At 39.1% G+C, this 22,841-nt stretch overlaps 1 pseudogene; it reads left to right on the top strand.

Moving 5' to 3' along the window:
* Positions 1–7,922: 7,922 nt before the first annotated feature.
* On the top strand, positions 7,923–15,897 carry LOC116039150 (annotated as a pseudogene).
* Positions 15,898–22,841: the final 6,944 nt, after the last annotated feature.

Genomic DNA, 22,841 nt, shown 5'->3' with positions numbered 1-22,841 from the left:
GTTGATAAAATAACAGAGAAATTTCTCACATGTACTGATTGAAACATCTGTCGGAGCAGAGGTGCATGGATTTACAACAGAGTTAATAGTATTAAATAACACTCTAGGTTCATGGCAGCTGCTAGCTATGACGGAAGAGAGATGGTGCATCTTTGCCACCTTCACAGCCTTCTGGTATGCTGCTAGACTGTCCCTTAGTAACCCCAGTGATATGTGTAAATTGTCCTTCTTCCACCTTCGTTCAGCTTTTCTGCAGTGTTGCCTAAGGGCCCTTGTGGTGTCATTTAGCCAGGGGTCCGCCTTAGGTTTAATAGATTTAATCCGATGAGGGGCAATAGAGTCTAGGATTTCAGTGCATGTGGAGTTGAACACAGAGAGAATGTTATCTGGGGAAGAGGGAGATACCAGACCATTCTTTACATAAAACTGTGAGCCCACAAACGCAGAAGCAAACTCTCCAGCTGAAGAGGAGGTGATGCAGCGGCGCCTAGAAGCTGAGGAGACAGGCTTAATAGCGGGTGGTGGAACACTGATCTCAAACCTGATGGGGAAGTGATCTGAGATACCAGTTTCTGTTATTTCTCCCAGAGAAACTGAAAGCCCATATGAGATGATGAGATCCAAGGTGTGGCCTAGATGGTGTGTCGGCCCTTCCACACATTGATTAAGGCCAAAAGAGTTCAAAAGTGTTTTAAAATCATGAGCAAGTGGGTTTGAGGGACAACACACATGGATATTGAAATCCCCACAAACCAGAAGCTTGTCATATTTAGGAACCACATCAGCTAAAAACTCAGAAAACTCACATATAAAATCCTTGTTGAGTTTTGGTGGGCGATAAACAACTGCACACAACACAGGAGAATCCAGGTCAGCCACAAACAGCTGAAGCTCAAAGCTATTATAAATGAGTGCAGGTAACAACCTGCATCTGTACTCATCTTTGAAGAGAGTGGCCAGCCCACCACCTCGACCTGACACTCTGGGCGAGTTGAGGAAAGAACAGCTGGGGGGGAGGAGCTCCGAGAAGGCGCTGTCATCACCTGGTTTCAGCCAGGTTTCCGTCAACAACAGAAAGTCCAGCGCATTTGTCGTAAAAAAGTCATTCAATATAAAAGTCTTATTTGTGAGTGATCTAGTGTTGATCAGCGCCATGCGAATCGGGCGCCTTTCAGTCTGTTGGGAAGCACGACTGAGCGGGCGGAGATTCCCATGTACGCAGCCTCGCCTGGAGCGCTTCCTGTTCCAGCAGCAGGAAGACGGGCACTCGGAGTCCGGTACAGTCGGCCGGAGCCACCGGTAACTGTGGACCGGAGAAAGCCGCAGATTGCAACCGATGAACTCCGCGGGAAACCCGACACATGGATGGCCCAGATCGCAGGTGGAGGATGATGCCAGGTACGCTCTGAGCCTGACACGTACTCCTCCTCTCTTGCCGCGTCTCCTGCGGCGATTGTTGCGGAGCGGCAGACAGGGCTGATACATTTCGAGTGACAAGCAATAGAAACAGGCAAATCAGCAATAATCCCAGCAGAGGTAAGCGGCGAGACACACACAGCGGCGCCAGATTGATGCTTTTTCGTTCTATGCAGTGTCTGATAATAATACAAAGTATTTCTTCTTTCAGCCGTTTTAGGTAATTCATTTCAACTTTCATCTTTGACAGTATTACAGTTCAGCTTCCAGCTTTTCTAACAATGTATTTTAGCTCTTCACTTGGGTTATGCAGTTTAGCTTCCAACTCTAACAATTTTCCTGATTTTTTAGCAGTGTAGTGCATTTGAGCTTTAAGATTTTTCGTACTATTTGTTTCATATTTCTGCATTTGTGAGTGATTATCGGTTAGAAAATATACTCAGACCTCACAATGTTCTACGTCTTTTGTCATTATTCAACTTTTGAAGCCAACAGTTCAGTTTAGCATAAGCTTTTAACTTTTTAATGAAATTCATACGTATTAAAACGATTTCCACTTTTTCAACTATTCTCACTACTTCAACTTCTTCTTACTGATTTAAGCTATTCAACCAGTTTAGCAATTCAGCTATTCAGCATTCCCACGCATTTTCCGCAGGAAATGCATTTTCTAGTTAATATTATTATTATTCCGTCCGTTTTTTGTCCCGCTAAGGCTCACGAAGCGTTGCCAACACGCGCACACAAATGACATCATCACGGGTGTAACGCTCGGGAATGGTGTGCTATGTGTTTTCTAAGAGATTTGCCGCACGGTTTTCACGAAATCTGCAAAAAACGGCGCAAAATTGTCCCATAGACTTGAATGGGGAATGTCGGGAAATCGCTTAACATCGCTCAAAACAAGCCCCCTTTGGGACAATGCTGTATCGCTATACTTTAATGTAGAAAAAATATTAAAAGTTTAAACCAAGACAAGACTTTGGCCTCTATTGGGCTGAATGGGCATTCGCATATCAAGCACAGTTTCTACGAAATCACAGTTTACGTATCGTCGTCTTTTCAAACTGTTTCAGATTTTCCAATGTGTGTGTATGTGGCCGGAATGTTGAGAGTTAGAGTGGGAGTCAGAGTGGGGAGCTGAAGTATGATTCTCGGAAAATCTTCCAAACAAATTGCTCTCCCTCCTACAGTTTTCACTCTTCATGCATCATAGTTGGTCAAAATATTGGAAATTTTGTGACGGTCGCAGACATGTAACTATGGAATCCACCGGACGTAAACTTTTTGCTCTACTCATTCCAACTGCCGATAGAAACAATGGAGCTGCAGTACAATTCTCTGAAAGTTTTTCCAAACAAATTGCTCTCTCCCATACAGTTTTCAGTACTTTAACACACATACACAAACACACACACACACACACACACACACACACTCAGTCACAGACACACACACACACACACACACACACACACAGACACACACACACACACATTCTCACACACACACACACACACACACACACACATTCTCACACATGCACACACACACACACACACACACACACACACACACACACACACACACACACACACACACACACACACATGTTTGACCCATAGAAGATACTGTCTCCCCCTCTCACCACTCCCTCACTCTAGAAATCACCATAGCAACAAGTTCTTACACACACGCCTCCTATCATGGAGACTCTTTGCTGTAGGCCGTGTTGTCCTCTCTTTACAGGACATGTCAAACAGCAGAGTAAAGGTAGCTCAGATCAGCTGTTACTAATGATATTAACTTTATACCTGTGGTGACAATGGCCTTTACTTAACAATTGTCGAATCACTTTAGCAACATGTACTGCCACAGGAGGAGGAGAAGAAGAAAAGGAGAGGACAAGAAAACCTAAAACCACATCAATGTGTTTGCCAGACTTTTATTTCTCTTGTGATGATAATATTTGGCTGTTTGGACTCGGTTTTTGAATTAAGAAAGGAACTTCAGAGGTATAATCTTCATTATATGGACATTTTTCACTTGGCAAACAAACTGTCTCCCCCTCCTCCTCTAACACACACACACGAAAGAGAGGAGGAGAAGACGAAAAGAGGAGAGGGAGAAAGGAAGACAGGAGAGGAAAAAAGAAGAGAGGAGGAGGAGAGGAAGGAAGGAAAAGTGTTATTTGTCAGCTATCATGACGGACTAACTGACCAACAGACTGACTCCTAACTGACTTCAGGCCTCAACACCAACAGCTGTTTTCCACCAGACTCCATGTAAATAATCAGTAATTTAAGCATTCTAAACACACCAGACTCAAAAATCAAAAGAAACGGTAAGTGGTACTGCGCTGTTGTACTCTGGTATTGATTTGTATTGTATTGTATGCATTTGTGGTGTCTTGTAAGCCCATCCATCCATTCCCTATTGCTATTGTTAAACAATTTTATTCTGTCTCTCTCAGTGACAGTGTGACCTATGTACGTCAATATAGCTACTACTATTAACCCTTAGCTAGTGTCATTCGGATGTGCACCAAGTAGTAGGCACACTGTCAAAATTTCTTCCGGAATTTTCTAGTTAATGTTATCGCTCTAGCCGTTCGCGGTTTTGCGGGTACAGTAAACGTTTCTATGGTTACAGCGAGTTGGACCAATCAGAGATGTCGCTGTTAAGTTTAGGATTGTGGGTAGTGTAGTTTTTCTCCATAAGATTGCGGATAAAAACATATTTTTCAAGGTTAATTTCGGTCAGTATATGTTTTGGTCATTCGATTTTCATTTCATTAACAGGTATTAAAAAACAAAAACGAATGGTTATTTGATTTTCGTTTTTAAAATACAAAATTTGAAATTGAAATACAAGGCGTTTTTTCCTTTTTCATTGTCAAAAGGGAATGTGAAAATTTAAAACATGCTTCGATTTTCATTTTCTATTTCATATAACAAAAAATAAAATCACTAGAAAACAGAAATTAAAAAATGCCAGTTTTTTCATATTCTGAGACCGGATGTTGCATTTTCAAGGCAGTAGCACGTTCTCTTAATACATCCATGACTAGCACCGGTGTAGCCTACCACTTTTGCTTTAAACCAGGCTGCAGTTGAGGGAAACTGTAGCCTAATTTCCTGAGCGACTGATCATCCATTTTTTGCACCTCTTTACATAAATATACATAAATATGGCTATGAAATACATCATGAAATACATAAGGCATACATAAGTTAGTTCAATAGCCTATATGTTTTACTTGTATTTATTTCAGGGGACTTTTATTAATTTCCGTCTATTTATTTGCACATTATATTCAAAGGAAGTTTGGTTATCTCACAGACTCAGACTAAAAGCAACTAAGCCTGCCTGACAGCAGTGCATCAAAGCATATCTATCTGCAAAGAAAAGAAAATATGAATAAAACACGAGCGCGGCAGATTGGTCTGATTCCCAGCTTAGCTAGAGCGGTAACGCCAGCTCTGCAGACGGACCAGAGTCAGTCAGCACCGGGGAGCGAACATAGAGCGAACCGGGGACCCAGGTCACAGGTTAGGTTACACCTGCTAGTTAGCTGCAGTGGCAGCAGCGAACATTATAACATTAGACCCAGCACCGGAGGTCTGATCCCCATGATCTGATCCCGAACCGCCGGTGACTTTCTGCCAGATCAACAAGCTTAACGGCAGCAACAGAAAGTTTGCTGGGACCAGACTTTGGCGCTGTAACGGTAACGTTAAGTTGTCTGCTGCGGGTAGAGACAGAGAGTCAGAGGAAGGCAGGGAGAGAGGGTAATAAAGAAATGTGACATTATGAAATAAAAGTCCCTCCAAGAATTATCAAGAGTATAGCTAGGTTTTCAAAGTAATTTTAGTCTGGGCTGAAAGCAACACTGACAGTGGTAGCCTACACTGCCGCTGTTGCACTGGAAATGACAACATCCGGTCTCTGAATATGAAAAAGCAAGCCTTTTTTCGTTTCTATTTTTGAGTGATTTTATTTTTTGTTATAAGAAATAGAAAATGAAAATAAAAACATATTTTAAATTTCTCCCATCCCCTTTTGACCATGAAAAGGAAAAAAACGCCTTGTATTTCAATTTCAAATTTTGTATTTTAAAACGAAAATTAAATAACCATTTGTTTGTTTATGAAATGAAAATCGAATGACCAAAATATACACTGACCGATTTCATACAGACTTCTAGCTTCTACAGGAGCAGAAACTTTCGTTTCACAACCACATAGCTCGGGGTCAGGATTTAGTCCAATCTGTCTAAATCCTTATGGAGAAAAATCAATGGGATTTTTACTTCTGGAACCGGCTGTGGGCAGGACAGTTGAAGTCTTTGGAGAAATAACTGGGCTAGTTTACTGTGACTACCATTTGAAATGATTGACGGGGGAGTCCCCCCTCCCCCTTGAGACAGTATTAAGTCAATTAACTTAAAGGTGTAGATAGGCTATAGCATTCAGACTGGATACCTAAACATTGAATGCATACTAAATAATTCATTTTAATGGTTTGTCTGAAAGGGTTAATCTATAGGCCTTATAATGTGACCGGCTACTTGACAGGATGTGGTGTGTTATAAGCTGTCTTTTCTCCATTTTAACTTCATTTTACAGATAGAGGTGAGACAGACAATGATGCAGAGAGCACAGAGAGAAGAGATATAGAGTAGAGTACAGTGCAACTTATATTGTTTTTCTTCTGTTAATTACAGAAACTGAGTTTTCTTTAAATTAAAATATGTGGCACTGGCACCAGATTCATCCTTCTGTCGTCAATCTGCACCTGCTACATTAGCAATTGGAAAAAACTGTAATCGCTAACTATTTTGATAATCGATTACTCGGTTTGAGTAATTTTTTAAGACAAAAGTAAAGGATTCTTTGATTCCAGCTTGTTAAATGTGAATATGTTCTAGCGTCTCTCCTCTGTGACAGTAAACTGAATATCTTTGAGTTGTGGACAAAACGAGACATTTGAGGACGTCATCCTGGGCTTTTGGGAAACACTGATCCACATTTTTCACAATTTTCTGACATTTTATAGACCAAACAACTAATCGATTAATCGAGAAAATATTCAACAGATTAATCGACTATGAAAATAATCCCAAAACCCTAAACCCTAATCATTATGTACAAGTGCATTGCATTGGAAGCTCTGGATATGAGCCTCCCTCTCGATCTCTCTTAAAGATTTTTGTTCTGTCTGTTTTGTCATTTAGTAAACTTTATAGATTTCAACCATATTATTATATTATTATCCTTCTTGATTCCATTTCACAAGAACTTAGATTAATGTATGAATTGAATAGTGATTGTGTGACCTATGATGAGGGAACAACCAGTGATACCCGTACCATCAAATGATAGCCTATAGCGATGTCATCAGGATAGACATACACCAGTAGGCAGTGGCCCACCTGATCACAGAATTTATTTACCCACCTCTTTTTTTTACCACTACACCTCTGGTGCCAACATTGCAATAAAGGTTGCCTAAATGCCATGTATATACATTTGTTGTCAGCTTACTAATTGATTGCGCGTTTTGTGTAGATTTGGACTTTTATAGGTTTTATTCCACATTGTTTAAACGGCGAGGTGGATCTCCTGATCGCTGTGGATTACTTTTTTTTGTGTCATTGGATTACGGCAAAATACGGATCTTTTTTTCTTAACGTGTCTTAATGTTTTATGGTGTGACTGTGCTTGGTTTCTGCGTTTGGAGAGGCATCTCAACAGACTGGAGGTCCAACACTGATTGGTCACTGTTACATTTTAGTTGAATTTAAGTGTCGGGGCAGTTTGCCACCGTCTGTCTAGTGCGTTCCAAGACAGCCGTGCCGCGATTGGATTTCATAAGGGCGAGTTGTTAAATTGTTACAATGTAATTTAAAATCTGCTTTAAAAATAAACATATGTTTATTTAGCATGTTTGTTTTGTTCATATGTGCTCGTGCTGTGTTCCCCAAATGGTAGGCCAGGTCTCAGCTGCTACAATGAGTTTTTGTCCCCCGGCTCGAATGTTAAACTCCGCTTATGGTTAAATGTAATAATGATAATAATAATGTTGACAATGGTAACCTGGCACTTTCCCTATATTCCAGACATATAATATGGACACATGATTATGAGGGGTTTGATGGAGGGTTGAGTCCGCACACTGCGCTGATCTGCTGGCTGACTGACTGGAGCTAAAGACACTGGGCATCTCTGGACAGACCTGGGGAACTGGACTACCTGTTGCAAAGAAGAAAACGAGAGAAGTAGGAGTGTACCTACCGACTACAGTCAGCAGCATTTTATCCAAAAGCAGAGCGACGAAAACAATGAAGAGACTCAGTTTCCTCGACTGTCTCTCCTCTCGGAGCCATTTGATCAAACTAAACTGCCGAAGCGCATCCAGTCTCCCCATGGTGTTAGTCCCGAAAAGAGCAGGGCAATAGAACGGACGACAGAACCTCCTGGGTTTTTGTGTTGTTATGCAATGTTATCATTGGATTGAATGGGCGTTATCAGTGGTTATCAGCCTCATAGATATGGGTCAGAAGGGGCCTGCTACGCCTACTGGTAGGCTCAGAAGGCTGTTATCATCCATTCGCATGGTTAATCACGGATAAATACACGAGAAGACTCCAGATCCAATCCCAGGAGGAATCCAGGACGCCGCTAACCGGAAGTCTGCTGGATAACGGGGATATGTACAGGTAAGACCATTAATATGAGAGCCTTTAAACTGTGATTATTTAGTCAAAAGGCGTCAATAAGCGAAAAATATACAGAAAAAAATGTTTTAAATGTTTTATGGTGGTGTGACATTAGTGTTGACATGAGAACGTTATGGTATACGTGCAGTTTAGTGTCCCAAATTCCCCATACAATGTTCTTAATTAATTATGAACCTGCTAAACCACCTGTGCTACCCTAACCTTAACCTTAACCTGTCTCAAATAAGACCCTCATCATTTGGGACACTCAGTTTTTGGAAAATAATTTGGGACACTAAACTGCACGTAAGTCGAACGTTATTATATTATTAGCCTGTTTGCTTTACGTTAGCATACACGTTACTAATTAGCATGTTGTTTTTTAGTAAATGTCCCCATTAGCTTGAAAGTAAGAAGTTTTCCACAGTGTAGACAGTAAGGCCTATTGCATAGCTATATTGTGTAGCGTGACATTAGTGTTGACATGAGATAACCGTGTTGCAATTGTGTTAGCTAACGTTATTAAATGATTAGCCTACATGCGTTACGTTAGCATAAACGTTACTAATTAGCATGTTTTTTTTAGTAAATGTCCCCATTAGCTTGAAAGTAAGTAGTTTTCCACACTGCACACAGTGTAGACAGTAATGCCTATTGCATATATTGTGTAGCTGCTCATTAACGCTTCACTGAAGCTATATCATACTCATTGAGTGTAGCATTGAGAATACATCAAATGGACTCCAGGTGTCCTGAGCTTCATTGTATATGCAAATCCATGAATGTAAGCATGCCATGTTTGTTATCAGATGACAGTCAATCTATTAGAAATAGATAGACTGTGGTGTCTCTGTCACTTATTTGTAAGTGAGCAGTGAGGGAGACTAACATAAACATTCATTGCTGTCCTCAACATTGAACTTCAAAAAAAATATCCAAAAGCACAGGTCTATCTGTCTGTCTGTCTGTGTAACGTTAATATCTCTTTATCTAACTTTATTCGTGTCCCTTTACGGCATCAATTTCCTTTTATTGTTATTCCAGGGCTGCTTTAAGTCCATGGACTTCTGTGGTAAGTTTGTTTTATTTCTTACCATACATTATGTCTATATTGAACAATCCCAAATTAGGTTTTGGGCCAAGCTGCATAAAAAGTGTGCCCGTATACAAATCTGTCATGTGCAAGTTTCTCTCTGTTTATGTTTCAGGTTGAAGATGGCCCAGAGAGGTAAGCCTTACAGTTGCTAATCTAGGAGCATTAGGCGAGTGTGTATGAGAAAGATAGTATGATATTAAAAATCCATACTTACCAATGACACTTGTTTATTACTGATTTATTGCTGACCAGCTTTTTCTTTATTATTAAACAAGCGAGAACACAAATTCATGAAGAACAAAGGGAAACTTTGAAATCCTTTTTTGAGGAGGGAATGACACGGGTTGGTTCCCCCCTCATATCAAGAGCTGCATCAGCTACTGGTTTGGAAACCAGTGTCATAGAGGTAAGGTTTACTTTAATGCCACACTTACAATCAACATATCAAATAAATACATCATTCTGCTGTACTGCTGGTAAAAATCAAATGTTTTTGTTAACTTATCTGCTTCTCTTCATAGTCGCCAGATTTATCTACCAACCCTTATAGAGCTGGATCAGGTCTGCCATGGACCAGCTCTTAGTTATGCTGTTATAGTTTTAGACTGCCGGGGGACTTCCTTTGACCCACTGAGCTCCTCTCTCCTCTCTCTTTCCATCTGTGTGCATTCATGTCCCAGAAATGCTTGTTACTAACTTAGCTCTGGGGAGATTATTCCCCGGAATCCCCATGTTTTCTCACCCCCCAGTTTTCCTTGGATTAGGGTGGCATCTAAATCATGGTTGCAGCTGCTGCCGTGGTCCTGCTCGACGCCCTGCTACGTCCTGCTATGCCCTGCTACACCCTGCTATGCCCTGCTACATCCTGCTACACCCTGCTATGCCCTGCTACATCCTGCTACACCCTGCTATGCCCTGCTATGCCCTGCTACATCCTGCTACACCCTGCTATGCCCTGCTACACCCTGCTACACCCTGCTATGCCCTGCTACACCCTGCTATGCCCTGCTACATCCTGCTACACCCTGCTACATCCTGCTACACCCTGCTATGCCCTGCTACATCCTGCTACACCCTGCTACACCCTGCTATGCCCTGCTACATCCTGCTACACCCTGCTATGCCCTGCTACACCCTGCTACACCCTGCTATGCCCTGCTACATCCTGCTACACCCTGCAGTGCCTTGCTACGCCCTGCTATGCCCTGCAGTGCCCTGTTATGTCCTGCTACACCCTGCTACGCCTTTCAGTGCCCTGCTATGCTATAAACACACACACACACACACACACACACACACACACATACACACACACACAGTAACTGTGAATTACTGGAATTGTTGGGTCTTTGTAAATTATAGTGTGGTCTAGACCTACTCTATCTGTAAAGTGTCTTGAGATAACTCTTGTTATGATTTGATACTATAAATAAAATTGAATTGAATTGAATTCAGTTTAATTGGTGTAATACTCTTTTTTGTGTTTTCTCTTTTTCAGAACTGGATTGGTAACTACAAAAGGTCCTTTAAAGCTTCTTCTAAGCCCCAGCCGCCAAAACAAAAACTTTACAGACGAGAGCTGTCACCTTACAATCTTTTTTGTCGGGACATTCTCAAAAACAAAGGTGAGAAACAATATTTAATGGATGCTTTTAATTGTTATACTAAATCGATTGTTGTTGTACATAGCGGCCCTGTTTACATCAGGGGTTCACAAGGGTCATGAACCAGATTTTCAAGAAAGTATTTGCCAAGTATTTCACAGACTTAAGTTGCATTCATCAGTGTAAGACTGCTGTGTCTATTGAAAAGAATCATCAGGTTATCTACTGCAAACGTTATCTTGTTTTTACAGTTGTTACAGGGTTTTACAAGCCAAGTCAACCAGTGTGTTGGACAGATTGTCAGATTTTCTCTGTATGAATTTACTATATAAAGAGATGCTGACTCTAAGGTGTGAAGTTTTCTGTGCATCTATTTTTGTTCTCAGGCACAATGAATGATATTAAGGGTAGGTGGTCCACATTAAGGGAAGATGTCAAGCAACAGTATGTTCAGGAGGCAGCAGCACTGAAGGCACATGGGCAGACACAGGACCTTAGCCCTGAGATGAGGGAGCTTAAAATAAAAGGGCATCTGAAGAAGCTGAAGTTAGAGGTTTGGAAAGAAGCTTCCTTTGCTAGGCATTAGTGGTATCATTATAGTATTAGATGTAAGGATGATTGATGGCAATTGTGATGTGAGCAGTACATTGTGACAGACAATTGGAGTGTTTATCTATAGATTATTTTATAATTTCAAATGAATTCATCCCAAATAAACATTCCATCTGATTTTTAAACATGTAGGGTGTACTAAATCAAGTCCTCCGATGATTCTCCTACTCAAACCATGTCCATCCAAATGTATGTTATAAGCAATTATTAAACATGAGATGGTAAGCATAAGCGGTGCTTAATCGCAACAACATATACCCTACATAAAAGAATAAACACTGTAAAACCACAACTAATCTGTAAAACAAAGTAGTTGGATCAAGTGTTTACAAGGCTATCGGCATCAAATATTCTCACATTAAAAAGATTGTCGAAGGCTTATACCACCCCTCTCAAACTAAATTCCTACTGGTTGGGCTAGTCTATTCAGATCAAGGTGGTCAACTGAAACATTAGTAGTCACATATGGCTATGGGTCCATTAGACTCCATGTATATGGAGCTAATGTATAGTTTATGTAATCTCCATAAGCACTTATTTTCATAAAGATTGACTAGCCCTGTTAAGAGTTTCTTCAGTGTATGTTGGATTTTTAAAATTAACGTTTGTCCATTTTGTTTATAATCAATTATTTACTATTTTTGTGGTTTGCTTGTTTCTCTAAATATTGTAAAGGTGTCCAAGCTTGAGGCTTTGGGTGTGGAGACGGCCATTTTATCCTTTGACAGTCAAAAGGCCAGCTTAGAGCTCTTTGAAATGAGTAGCAAGGAAGCCACTGTGTTCCTTGATTCAAAGGACACAGTCAACAATTTTGCCCTGCATTTCAAAGGTAATATTGGTTGTATGAAAGTCCACAGAAATGGACTCAACCCCATAATAGTGAAAATATACATAAAACAGTTTTATGGAATTAATTGTTGTCTGTTTTCACATCTGCAGCCAGCTCCTCAGCTGCAACACCCACTACTAAAGATCCATCACTGTGCTTTTGAAAAAAGTGCAAGATCTTTTCAGCCAGAGATATAGTAAGCATATGTTCAAACACTTTTTCAGATTGATGTAAAGAAATGCCTTAAAGTTATATCTTGATAACCTAATATACCTTCAAGAATCAATGGCATTTATCAAATTAATAAATGATGTATCTAATGTACCCATCAACCATAAGATTATGACACTTTAACAAAACTAGCTTTCAACAGGAGGGAAGTTAGAATTATCCAACTGTGTAACATTGTGTAACATGTGCATGCATGTGTGTGTCCATGTCTTTCAGAGGAGGCCGGAGGTACTGAAGGCTCCCCTACCAGTCCCTTGTGAATAAAGTTGCTGGGCTGCCCACTGGACTTGACATCAAGAAGCCCTCCTTTTACGGAAGAAACCAATTAGAGGCCATTTTGGCAGCTGCTGAGCAAATTTCATTTGAAATAAGTAAGTGATATTAACAGTGGCTGTTGTCTTTCTTCACTTGTGTTCCTGCAGACCATTTGGCTCTATGCAAAGTGGGGAAAATAAGTTAACTAAAGAATAATACAGGCCTTCATGTGAGTCTTTGTATAGTGCTGGGCCATTGCAGACATCCAGAACAGCTGTATTGCATTTTGTTATATATTGTATATGCGTCTTTGACAGTTTGTAAGGGTTGTGACAATATTCCTCAGTTGGAGTTTTCATCATTATAGTTTAACACATTTTCTAAAAAAGCACCTCTCCAGATTATACTATAAGTGTTTAGTTGAATTGGCAATGGTTTACATCTTTTTATGCTCATAAAACTATTCAGTAATTCAATTCTATGTCTATCATTCCTGTGAATTATATACCTTCATTGATACTGATATGTGATTATTTGTTCTCCAGTAATGCGGGAAGACCAATTATTTGTTATGCTCATATTACACGTTTTCCTTTTTCCTAAACATATCAATTAGATACAGCACAATGCAACCCCACTGACATGGCAGAGGGAATGTCCGAGCACATGGACGTAGAAGGTATGCTGAGTTGTTTTATGCCTGACTGAGTAGCTGGAGAGGTGGCAGTTCACCTCCTGGGCACTGCCAAGGTGATCTTTAGCAAGGCACCAAACCCCCCCCCCCCAACGGCTGGAGATCAATAAAAAATATAAATTAAAATATTGAATTCAATTTAAATGAATAAATAACATTAAAGTGCCCATATTATGAAAAAATCACTTTTTCTGGGATTTGGGGTGTTCTGTTGTGTCTCTGGTGCTTCCACACACATACAAACTTTGAAAAAAAATCCATCCATGGTGTTTATAGTGAGATACGGTTTCTGAATGTGTCCTGCCTTCAGTCTCTGGGTGAGCTGGTCAAAATCGGCACGGCTTGTGACGTCACAAGCCGAAACGAGCAGGCTAACCGCAACCATTAGCTCGTAGCGTTAGCATGCTAACGCTAGCATGCTAACGCTAGCATGCTACCTCGTTCTCAATAGCAAAGCACTGCTACAACACACACAAGTTCACCATAATCTACAAAAGAACTACTTCCATGTGCGCCCTCATTTAGAAGTCTCCCAGCTAATCCTGCCTTGTAACTGACCGAAGTTGTAGAAACAGCCTTTCTTTTACTGTCTATGGAGCTAGCTGACATGGTCTACATCTGAGCTACTGCGCATGTGCAGCGCAATCAAAGATAGTACAGAAGAAGAAGAAGAAAAGAGGTCTCACTCTGTAGCTAAAACAGAGACCAGCTGAAAAGAGGATCTGCAGCAGTGAGAGAGAGCACTGCAGTACAACACAAATATGGTGTTTTTTGAAAATTAAACCATGTAAACCTATTCTGGTACAACCTTAAAATACAATTATGAACCTGAAAATGAGCATAATATGGCTGCTTTAAACTTAAGAAGCACATTTCACTAGATATGTATCTTTTGTAATTCAACCTCATTACACAGCATATCTGACCACTGTCCACATTAATGTCTGATGCAAATTATATGATGAAATCTTCACCTTTGTGTCGTGGTTGAATGTCTTTAAATCAACAGATACAGCAGTTTGCATCCAGAAGAAGTCAGTGGAACAGATCTTTGAGGCCATGTGTGGAAATGGTATTTCTTGCAATCTTAATACATTTTGAAAGCCAACTGCTACAAATCAGTTTTTGGTATTGCTTAAATTCGAGCTTAAATGAAACTTCTGAGGTCTGCCATTGACATTTGACAGAGAAAAGCTCACTTGTTTGAAAATTACAATATATAGATACAATATTTATCCAAGTGACATTAAACAGCTTCTATAAGCTTGGTATCCTGATCATTACACACTTTGAATTGGCTGTTGAGATTTAGATTTAGATGTTTACTATAACCATTGACAGTATAAATGCTGCCAAATTGCATTACAAATTTTAATTAAGATTCAAAATTTGTATCAAGAAAGATGTTATTGTGTTGTCTTTTATGTTCTTTCGGTGCACAGCAGATGGAAGGAGAGTCCTCAGAAACAGCCACTAATGTAGCCATTGTGATGACTGCAGATGAAGGTATCTGTCCAAACTGTTATTTATATTTAACCAGGAAGTCCTATTAATACTAATAACGCCTTTTTCAAGCAGCAAAGATAAAAACAAGTAATTTCAACAGATTACAATACTGCAATATTTAATCACAATTATGTTATTACAGGTGAAAACTGGTTGAATGTGATTGAACCTAAAATGCATTTCATTTGGGTGCAGTACAATGAAAAAACGGAAGTTGAAACAACTGAAAATAAAATATAAGAACAAAGGTTCTGACATGAAAACTAGGGATATTTCCAGTACAACGGTTGATATACTAAAAAGGCCAGGCCTGTTATCTATGGGGGAAAAAATGGCAGTTTTGTGTTTTTTGACCATGGTAACTGTTATGCTTTGATAAACTGAGGTGCAGGTGACCTGATAAAATGTGTCACTAAATAATTACTTAAATTAACTCACTAATTTAACCTTTTCAGAAATTATTTTTTCATTTCCCAGCCCCTCAACCCCCTCTGTTTGCCAAACCAGCTCAATTTAAATGTCAACTGGGCACAGTCTTTTCTGACTTATTTTATTATTTAACTTTGCTTAACTGTTAAAAATCAGGGAGATTTTCATGTGGCAAAAGTTGTAAATGAAATGGCTGCCTAGAGACATTGTTTTATATATGTTGATGATTTCAACTAACTGGCTTCACTTCCAAAATATTTCTGTTTTTCTTTCGGTAGATGGAAGAAATTTATGCTGTGTCTGCCGCATCCATTTTGATGACAAGAAGAAGAACGCTACAAAGAAGTGGCGTTCATGGTCTCAGTGCTCAGTGTGCCAATCATGGTCCCACACTGCCTGTGGTTTTAAAAGAACCATGTGCCTTCATTGCCAGGGTCAACACACCATGCAAACAGCCTGATTTCTAGTAGTCTATATCTAGGTCCGTTGCCACCGAAAATTCCACGGATGTTTTCAGCTGATTCTGTCTCCTTCCTCTTTCTCTGTGTTGGCGTTCTAACCTCTGGTGGATTTGTGAGGACTATGGTTAACTGCTCCTCAGATCTCTGCAGGGTAAATCCAGACAGCTAGCTAGACTATCTGTCCAATCTGAGTTTTCTCTTGTATGAATAAAACTTTTCACTGTGTTGATGGCCCCCACCACATCCCTACAAAACACTCCGTTTAAAAAGAACCCTGGAGAGTTTGGTCGGAAAGTTCAGCTCGTGTGAAAGCTCATCCGAACTCTGGTGCAGGTCTGTACAGATTGTATATATGTATACGGATTTAGCCGGCGGCCTTGAGTTTGACACGTGATTTAAAGCCTTTTAACATTTATTAGGTTCCTATTCATCATTTTCATTAAAATAGACTTCATATGAATCTTGCCACCGTCTTTGGATTACACTTTACTGTAAGAAGAAGACTGTGATATTTTCATTTACCCTAGTTAAGATTCTTTGTACTTTATTGTTGTTTATTGGCACCATCAATGTGGTTCCTTTCAAACAGTACAATGTGGGGAACATTAAAGTTCTATTGTACTGAATTGAGTACACATGTTGTAAATAAAAAGTAGCCTATTTCTCAGTTTCATTATTGGCTCACCTCTTCAATACCCAGGGTCACAGTATGATTTGATGTTTTACATAACTTATTTTCCACAGTCCTACTACTCAGACTGTTAGCATTTCCTTGTTGTATTGTCACTAGTATGTATTTTGCAAAATTGATATTGAAAAGAGGGTTTATGTCAGAGGAGTAGTAAACTTGTGAAAACATGGGCATACAGTTGGAAGACTACACTTTATTTATTTCTAATTTAAAAAATAATGGTTGCTTTTTCAAATTTGCAGCATGACATTCAGTATCAAAAAATATCAAAAGTACAACAATTAATACATCAACAAGATAGAAAGAAGAAGAAAAACTACAAGCAAAGAAAAAAAAAACATAAGATAAAAAAGAAATACAGAAACGCGAGTACATAACAGCTAGCACACTTGAAAAAATGTATTGAAGACAACCATTGTTTTCATTGGTTGCTATGGACGCTGCTTTAGCTGAAACCAGAGTGATAGAGAAAGACACTATTACTATATAATATAATATATATATAAAAGCCTTTATATATATCTATGGCTGAAACCATCTAGCTTGCATGACGTACTTCCGCCCACAAGTATTATTTACTGTCACGTGTTAAGCTTTTCTTTCTAACGTTTTAGAGAAAATACGAAAGTGTCCGTGATAACTCAACACTATGACGGGTTTATGTTAAGGATATCCGTTTTAATTATTATTATACATTCTATTACGTCAGTTTTGATAGCGGAAGTCTAGGGGTGCGTTCGAATCATGGTTAGAGTTGTCTGCCGTGGATGTGCTCCATTCCATTTCAAATTGCCGCCGGTCGGCCACAACCCACATCCAGAGTGATAGAGAAAGATTATATCTCTATGGCTCTGCTGCCCACGTCCAAATGCCACTATTATCTCTATTAAGAAAACACGTTTAATAGCCTGTGATTGTAAAATGTTATTTATGTCATTTAATTGTATACTTCAAAGAATATGTGGCTGGGGATAGGCTACCTAATATTAAATCTGCGTTCTTGAAACATAAACTAATTTCTACATTAAGTACCATCTGGTTGGATTTTACAGTAAATATGCTATGCTAGATTTGCCAATCATAGCTGAAGCATTTAGTTGCTCACAGTGACAGGTTGATTGATTGATTGATATCTTTTATTTTGAACATGTAAATAAAATAAAACAGAAAAAAAATAGTAACTAAAAAAAATAGTTAAAAAATAAAACTCCATAATTTCCAGTACTTAAATACCTCTATTTACACATGCAAAAAGGAGTAGGAAGAAGTAAAACTTATGTAGGCCTAGTCCTACCCCTTTCTGCCCTTTCTATCCTATTAAATGAGTTAGCTACAAAATAATAAGTCTACAGAGGTGTTGGAAGGAGGAAAATGTTAAGGGAAAAACTAAATATTTGGCCTTTGCTGTAAAGCTCAAAATAAAAACTTTCAATGGAGGAATAAATACAGAGAATACAACAGGGCCTAGGCCTACAGTATGTGTCCTCTTTGTTTTGAATACCACTAATAATACACGTTTGATTTACAACCCTAATAGCAGCATTAACATAAATAGATACATGCCATGTGTGTCCCGAACAGAAATAAACTGTTTGTGTGTGTGTATGTATGAATGTTTGTGTGTGTGTGTGTGTGTGTGTGTGTGTGTGTGTTTGTGTGTGTGTATGTATGAATGTTTGTGTGTGTGTGTGTATGAGTGTGTGTGTGTGTGTGTGTGTGTGTGTGTGTATGTGTGTGTGTGTGTGTGTGTGTGTGTGTATGTGTGTGTGTTTGTGTGTGTGTGTGTGTGTGTGTGTAGTAAATCTGTTTACACAGTCAGAAACAAACAAACAAACAAAAAGCTTCATTGTATATATTGAGCCTTGAAAGAGCTCTCTGAAACTAGACCTGAGCTGGCTTGTGTCCGTGAAATGAGAAAATTAAAACTTTGTTGTAGAGTTGAACCAAATCCATCGTTGGAAAGGTCTCGTCCTGGAGAGTAACATATGTTAGTATAAAGATTCTTCATGGCTCCTGCTTTGAATGACCGACCTTTGAAACGTCACCCTGGTGCATGTTTTAATGCTTGTAATTCAGTAACAAAAAGGGTTAGAGACATGGGACCAAGGGTTATAAAAAGCTCTTGGGCTCATCTATCAAGTAATTATAGTCAACAACTGGGGCTGCTGTCAAATACTGTTAAAATGTCATTTAATTAATTTTAACCAATTTAACAGTTACATATTTGAAATATGATTACATAGATGTGTTTACTATACACCTAAACGAAAAAAAAACTTTATTTAAGTTACTTAGACAGCAGCTTATACAAAAAAGTGTTTATTGTCTAAAAACAACTTGTTTAAATAATTTTTTTGGTTCACGTTGGCAGTTGACAGTTCACAGCTCAAGAAAAACAGACATGGACTTTTTTGCAGTTAGACTAATCAACTAATCAGCAACACAGCATCAATTAGATCCTGATCAGTTACCATGAAAACACACAGAACCTAAACTGTCAGTTTGATGAATTTTGGTTAGCGCTGAATTAAGGAGACATTTTGAATGATAAATAGCAAAGCATACAAGCTTGCTCAAACTATTCACTAAAAACCAGGAAGCAGCAAACCAGCCCTAGTCATGAGTGCTTACAGTGCTAGTTGCTGTCATTGTCATCGTTGTCATCATCATCATTGTATACCAGTGTCTGTACACTTGACACGGGGAGGTCCTGAGACAGGTAGGGGTTTTCTGGGACAACATAACTACGTGTTGCAGGAACAACGTCTGGTACATGTTGATGAAACATCACAGTGGCATGATGTAGCTTTCTTTCCAGCTGTTTGAGACGTTGGATGAGAGCAGCTTTTGCACCAGGCTGCTCTGTGTCATTGATGGCAGAGCACAGAAAGGCATGCTGCTGATTGAGGTTGATGTTCAGTTACAGTTCTCATTTCCTGGTAAAGCATGTGCTTTTCCTCAGCTGCCCGTGTCCTCATATGTAAGGCATCAATTCCACGCCTTTTTAGACTCCTTGAAACATCTTCTTCTTCAATCTAGTAGAAAACATAAGGAAACAAAGTGCTATCTCATGTTAGCAGGTGGTTGATGAAAATGATTGGCAGGTAGTTGTGGTTACTAAGCAGTTGTCAGATGGTTACTAGAGTGATTGCAGTGTGGTTACTAGGTTTAGGTAACTATACTTACAGTGTCATCAGAGCAGAAGTAGACAGGCCAAGAGGGATCGCATGCTTCCTGAAAATCAATTGTTGCAGGGAAGATGCTCATCTGAGGTGGCCACTGAATACTGTTGTATTCCTTGATTGCTTGTCTCAGTCTCTTGTTGGAGTTGGCTACCTGCTTGGACAGTCTAATGGCAATGCCCTGCCCATCTGAAACAAAGTTAGAAAACACACATGCAAAGAAATGAATTCATTAGTTTGTATTATGGTCCTTTGAAGAATTGGATCTTAAATTTTATCTACTTATTTTATCTAGTTATCCACAGCACTTTACCTGGATATTTTTTTTTCAGATGGAGGAGGACTGCTCTCTCCCTTGATTCAGTTCTAGCCTTGCATATAAGTTGGCCTCTGAGGTCACTGTCAACATCTTTAAGGGTAGACTGGAAGTCTAGATCAGATTCTTTCCATCTTATCCAAATGCGGTGTTTTGTTTCAATGTTCAGCAGAGAGTTCTCAATTCTACAATGGTCAGCAAGTAAATATTATTAAATGTCATTTAGACATTTGATCAGAGAACAGCAACAGACAGATACAGCCTACTTACTCTGTTTCATCCTCCATGTACAACTCACAAGTCCCAGATCTATACATTACAAGAAGTACAGTACAAGAATTCAGTGGTTACCTACCAGAAATCATTACTGTGGTACACCTGACCAAACACTGTAGAAGTTATAAGGAAGGCCTTGGTGGTATTGCAGCATTATAGCAACTCTTCATTTATAAACAGGAATCTTCAACAGGGGAGATGGCCTCCAAATTATTAATTTTTAAAAAGAAATTTCAAAAATTGTTGGGTCTTAAGATTAATCCAACATATTATGAGTTGAGCTGCTTATAGGTGGGCCTATAGGTAATTAATAAAAACGCTGAAGACCCCTGATTTATTACCATTGTGAGTTTCCTAAAAACATATGCTGTTATTGTCTCACTCATAGCTATGTAATCACACCTAGGCTTCCATGTTGAAGCACATCAGTAGGTTACTTAAAGATGGGTGTAATTACTATATAGTCTTACATCAACACATTGAACTCTTACTTGAACTTGTAGAACTTCATCAGCTTGATGATGTAGTCTCTTTTCCATCTACAGACAGTGTCTGGAGAACAGATAAAGACATTACTATTGCTATAATAAAGTGCTTCATTTCATGTTACTTCTTTACCCACACAGTTTACAGGATTGTATTGCATTACTGTACATGGAAAGGTAAGTATAACATATTTGCAATAGTCTTTGTCAATAATATTCATGACCTTATTACAATTCAAGACATTCACGCATTCACTTCAGTTGCATACTTATCGGTTTCTGTTTCTGTTGTGCTAGTTCCATCTCCCTTTTCTTCCACCTCTCCACGTCTCGCTCAGAAACCAACACTAGGCAACAACAAAATAACAGGAAACAAGACAACCATCATTGCTCAAGACTCACAAAATGCACTTGTAAATGGAATCTAAAATTCTTCCATTCACAACTATTGTTGACTGCTTCTTATGTGCAGGGTTTACCTGGTGCCTCTCTGATGACAGATGAGAGGTCTTCTTGAGCGAGAATTGATATTTTCTCTGCTCTGTCTAATCTTTGCAGGAGCTGCACCTCTGTAAAGAAAGTTTAATGTACTTGTGTTTACCAATTTGTGTATAATCAGCTTAACTCAAAAATATATCAAATGTTTAGACATTAAACAACTTTGCACAGTGGTAACACTGAACAACACATTTAGACAGGTTATACAGCAGTGGACAAACCCAGGTCAGTTGATTTCCTCCATCCATAATGTAAAAGGGCATCAGTCAGCAGGTCAAGGCGGTGAGATGGAGTCATCTCCTTTGTGACTCTGGCAAATCTTCGGAGGAAAGACCACAGCCTTTCCATTCCTTCCCCATCTGTGAGCCCAAACCCTTCAAGCCGCCTGGTGCTGTACTTGATCTGTGATTAAAGCAAAGTCTTAGAATATCACATACACTGACACTAAGTATTATCCTACTACAGTGGAAACTGCTTTTAGTGATCACGGTTACAGCGACCAACTGCCTATATGGATCAGCTTGGGACAGAATAATTCCTATACAAATGCTGTTTAAATAATTTGTTTATAGTAATCAGGTAGTCTGCTTACAGTGTTCATTTGTGTGTGTGTGTGTGTGTGTGTGTGTGTGTGTGTACGCGCATAAGCTTGCTGTGTGTCAGAGTCGCGCGTCATGTGATATTTTCCTATATTATATTTTATTTTACACCACTGTGGCTCAGTGAGTTATTTTGCCCTCATTTCCTGCTCTGCTTGCGGTTTCAGACTTTTATGGGGAATAATTACTGTCCCTGTTCCCTCATAGGAACAGGTAGACCTACTGTATGTTTACTGGGTGGAGTGTAATGCTTTCAACCTGATCTTTCAGACTTGAAGGGCTTGGAGCAGGAGAGGGCCCTGGTTTGTTATTTTATCTTTAAATCAGTAGCAAAGCTGTCCATTTCATTACTTTATATTCATGTAATAATTATAGAAATTAGATGTTAATCTGCATAAAAAAATAAACAAAAATAAAACAAATTTGCTTATAACAATCATCCACTTATAGTTATTAACTTGACCCGGAGAGATATGAACACTGTAAGCGGTTTCCACTTCATATCACTACACAGTGCATCTCTGAAACAAGTCAAACACCAGGTGGGGAAATGTTAGAATAAAGATTACTTTAAGGCATTTGTACTACACATTAAAAATGGAGGCCAAAAAGAGAGTTCTCTCACATCTTCGAAGAAGCTCATCAATGACGTACAGAGGATAGGCTGATCTATTTCAACACAACACTTCATACTGAGGAAAAGTGAAGACTTAATAAGGACACTCAAAATGATCCAAACATATAAATAAAAGTGAAAATTAGAATGGTGGCAAGGTTTAATTTTTGTAATATTTTGAAATCTCCCATATACATTCCATGAGGTTCATGATTGAAAAAAAAAAAAAAAAAAAAAATGTATAAGCTGTTTCCCAATTCAGGGTCTGCAGCCTTTGAAGGCTGCAACTGTAGACCGAATGGCTTATGTTAGGTTTATGTTATC

The sequence above is a fragment of the Sander lucioperca genome, chromosome 8, assembly GCF_008315115.2.
Source record: "Sander lucioperca isolate FBNREF2018 chromosome 8, SLUC_FBN_1.2, whole genome shotgun sequence".
NCBI classification, from domain to species: domain Eukaryota; kingdom Metazoa; phylum Chordata; class Actinopteri; order Perciformes; family Percidae; genus Sander; species Sander lucioperca.
This window is presented reverse-complemented; position numbering and strand designations above follow the sequence as displayed.